This window comes from Tachyglossus aculeatus, chromosome 14 (assembly GCF_015852505.1).
Source record: "Tachyglossus aculeatus isolate mTacAcu1 chromosome 14, mTacAcu1.pri, whole genome shotgun sequence".
Taxonomy (NCBI): domain Eukaryota; kingdom Metazoa; phylum Chordata; class Mammalia; order Monotremata; family Tachyglossidae; genus Tachyglossus; species Tachyglossus aculeatus.
Window position 1 is genome coordinate 19220416 of NC_052079.1, and position 4130 is coordinate 19224545.

At 45.8% G+C, this 4130-nt stretch overlaps 1 non-coding gene across 1 annotated transcript; it reads left to right on the forward strand.

Moving 5' to 3' along the window:
- Nucleotides 1-3783: 3783 nt before the first annotated feature.
- On the forward strand, nucleotides 3784-3921 carry LOC119937410. The gene has a single exon (XR_005454080.1). It is a non-coding gene; the product is annotated as a small nucleolar RNA SNORA7 (small nucleolar RNA).
- The last annotated feature ends 209 nt before the right edge of the window (nucleotides 3922-4130 follow it).

Sequence of the window (4130 nt, forward strand, 5' to 3'; positions counted from 1 at the left end):
TCAAACCTCCAAGCGAGGGAATGAATACATACTCAGAATGCCCCGGATAGACCGACTGTTCTTGATGAAAAGCAGCATGGCCTAGTGGAAAGAGCACAGGCCTGGATGTCAGAGGATCTGGGTTCTACTCTCAGCTCCGCCACTTTTCTGCTGTGTGACCCGGGGCAAGTCACTTAACTTCTCTGTGCCTCAGTGAACTTCTAACTTCGCTAGACCGTGAGCTCGCTGTGGGCAGGAAATGTGTCTGTTGTTGTATTGTAGTCTAGCTCTCTGGCTGTTCCTTCTCAATCTCTTTTTCAGACTTCTTCTTTGCCTTTTTTTTCCCTTCCAAATGGTATTTGTTAAGTGTTTATTATTCATTCAATCGTATTTATTGAGCGCTTAATGTGTGCAAAGCACTGTACTAAGTGCTTGGGAAGTACAAATTGGCAACATATAGAGACGGTCCTACCCAACAGCGGGCTCACCAGACACTGCACTAAGCCCCGGGGTAAGTACAAGATAATCGGGCTTTGCAACCTCCCACCCTCTAATTGTGGAGCTCTCGCAAGGCTCAATTTTTGGTCCCCTTCTATTCTCCATCTACACCCACTTACTCCCTTGACTTCAACTACCAACTCTACACAGATGATTCCCAAATCTACATCTCCTGAAGTCTCTCCGCCTCTGCAGTCTTGCATTTCCTTCTGCCTTCAGCTCATAACTTGGCTGTCCCACGGATACCTCCAATTTAACATGTCCAGAACGGAACTCCTCATCTTTCCACCCAAACCCAGTCCTTTACCATCTTTCCTATCACTGAAAACACCGCCACTATCCTCCCAGTTTCACAAGCCCGTCACCATGGCATTATCCTCTGCTCGTCTCCCTCATTCAACCCACATATTCAATCTGTCACCACATCCTGGCAGTTCTACCTTCCCAACGTCACTAAAATCTGCCCTTTCTTCTCCATCCAAACTGCTACCACATTAATCCAATCATTTATCCTATCCTGCCTTAACTACCGCGTCAGCTTCCTCGCTGACCTCCCTGCCTCCGGATTCTCCCCAGTCCAGGCCTTACTGTTGCTTGGATCATTTTCCTAAACAAATGTTCAAGCCGGTTTCCGCAATCCTCAAGAACCTCCAGTGGCTACTCAGTCACCTCCACATCAAACAGGAACTCCTTAATACGGCCTCAAAACACTCAATCTGCTCTTCCCCTCCTATCTTCCCTCACTGATTTCCTACTACTACTTCTAATAATAATGGCATTTTTAGTAAGTGCTTACTATGTGCAAAGCACTGTTCTAAACGCTGGGGAGGATACAAGGTAATAAGGTTGTCCCACGTGGGGCTCACAGTCTTAATCTCCATTTTACAGATGGGGGAACTGAGGCCCAGAGAAGTGAAGTGACTTGCCCAAAGTCACACAGCTGACAATGGGTGGAGCTGGGATTTGAACCCGTGACCTCTGACTCCAAAGCCCCGGCTCTTTCCATTGAGCCACGCTGCTTCCCTACTACAACCCAGGACACACATTTCACTCTTACAACATCAACCTGTCCACTGTACCTCAGTCTCAACAATCTCACTGCAAATCGTTTTCATCATCCTCCCTCTGGCCTGGAATTCCCTCCCCCTTCCGATATGACAGACTATCACTCTCCCCATCTTCAAAGCCTAATTAAAATCATTAAAATCACGTCTTCCCCCACAAGGCCTTCCCCTAACAAGTCCTGCTTCTTCTTCTTTCTTCATCGCCTCTGCACTTTGATCTGTACACTTAAAGCCCTTGAGATCCACCCCACTCTCAGCCCCACAGCACTGAAGTACATATCCGTAATTTATTTTTAGGTCTGTCTCCCTGTCTAGACTGTAAGCTCCTGGTGAGCAGGGGACATATCTACCAACTTTTTTGCTTTGTACTCTACAAAATGCTTCGTCAAGTCCTCTACACACAGGAAGTGTGAGAAGCAGCATGGCTCAGTGGAAAGAGCCCGGGCTTTGGAGTCAGAGGTCATGGGTTCTAAATCCGGCTCTGCCAGTTGTCAGCTGTGTGACTTTGGGCAAGTCACTTCACTTCTCTGGGCCTCAGTTACCTCATCTGTAAAATGGGGATTAAGACTGTGAGTCCCCCGTGGGACAATCTGATCACTTTGTAACCTCCCCAGTGCTTAGAACAGTGTTTTGCACATAGTAAGCACTTAATAAATGCCATTATTATTATTAAGTGCTCAGTAGATACCACTGACTGATTGATTAAACTGGTTTTATTCCATTCTCCTGACTACACCTGATCTTGAAGGGGTTCACATTTATATTTTAAGAAACGTTGCCGAACTGCAGCCCTGTAGGGGAGGTCAGTCCAGTGACTGTGTCCATCTTTCAGGTGAGGAAGCAGTCCTAGAGAAGCTCATCTTATTTCTTTTTTCAATGATATTTTTAAAATGTCAGGCCCTATACTAAGCGCTGAGGTAGATAATAATAAAAATAATAATGGTATTTGTTAAGTGCTTACTAAGTGCCAAGCACTGTTCTAAGCACTGAGAAGGATACAAGGTGATCAGGTTGTCCCACATGGGGCTGCAAGATAATTAGGTTGGACACGCTCCCTGTCCCATGTGGTGTTCACAGTCTTAATCCCCATTTTACAGAAGAGATAACTGAGGTCCAGAGAAGTTAAGTGACCTGTCCAAGGTAACCCGGCAGACTAGTGGTAGAGAACCAGGTCTTCTGACCCTCAGGCCCATGCTCTTTCCACTAGGCCAAGCATGGCCTATACCCTATACCCCTCTTCCACTGTCACTTCAGGGCATTCTAGACTGTGAGGCCGTTGTTGGGTAGGGATCGTCTCTATCTGTTGCCAAATTGTACTTTCCAAGCGCTTCGTACAGTGCTCTGTGCACAGTAAGCGCTCAATAAATATGATTGAATTGAATGTGATATTGTTCTCTCCTAGAGCTTAGTACAGACCTCCGCACAGTCAGTACTCAATTAGGGGAAGCAGTTTGGCTCAGTGGAAAGAGCACGGGCTTTGGAGTCAGGGGTCATGGGTTCAAAACCCGGCTCCACCACTTGTCAGCTGTGTGACTTTGAACAGGTCGCAACTTCTCTGTGCCTCAGTTGCCTCATCTGTAAAATGGATATTGAGACTGTGAGCCCCATGTTGGACAACCTGATCACCTTGTAACCTTCCAAATGCTTATAACAGTGCTCGGCACGTAGTAATCACTTAATATATGCCATTCTTATTCTTATTATTATAAATACCATTGATTAATTGATTGATTTTGGGCAACTACTGCTCTGAAAAAAGGAAAGTCCCCATGCTTAGATACCTAGCATATGCATATCCAGAAAACTGGGTTACCAAATTTTTGGTTGTGATAAACATTTAGAGGGGTGTGCTATTTATATTCAAGTCACTATGTATAGATGTTTGTACATATTTATTACTCTATTTATTTTACTTGTACATACTTATTCTATTTATTTTATTTTGTTAATATGTTTTGTTTTGTTGTCTGTCTCCCCCTTCTAGACTGTGAGCCTGCTGTTGGGTAGGGACCGTCTCTATATGTTGCCAACTTGTACTTCCCAAGCGCTTAGTACAGTGCTCCGCACACAGTAAGTGCTCAATAAATACGATTGAATGAATGAATGAACACTTAAGTAGTACTCTCAATCACAGGGTAGAGCACAGAATTCCAAGTGAACCGTGGGCCCTTAGACCATGGGAAGATCAGGCCACCAGATCCTATGGTTGGTTTGTGTACTTTTTCTTCCTTAGGAAGCAGCACACCTCTCAGGATCGCATCTGGAGAGTTTCCAGTACTCTACCAGTTTCGACTACAGGAGGGACAGTCAAGCAGAGGCCTACCCATTCCATTCCTAGTTTGGGCAGTGGCTGGCGAGTGGCAAGCAATCTGCTACAAGTCAAAACTCACCCGTGCTGGGCAGCAGCGGCAGGCGAGAGAGTCGAGGGCGGAGACTCAAGTTCACCGCATGGAAGGAGGCAATGGTAAACCACTTCTGGATTTTTACCAAAGCTCTATGGATTCACTACCAGAACAATTGCAGATGGAGGGGGGCCATTCTGGGAGAGCTATGTCCTTAGAGTCGCTATGGGTCGGAGACAACTCGACA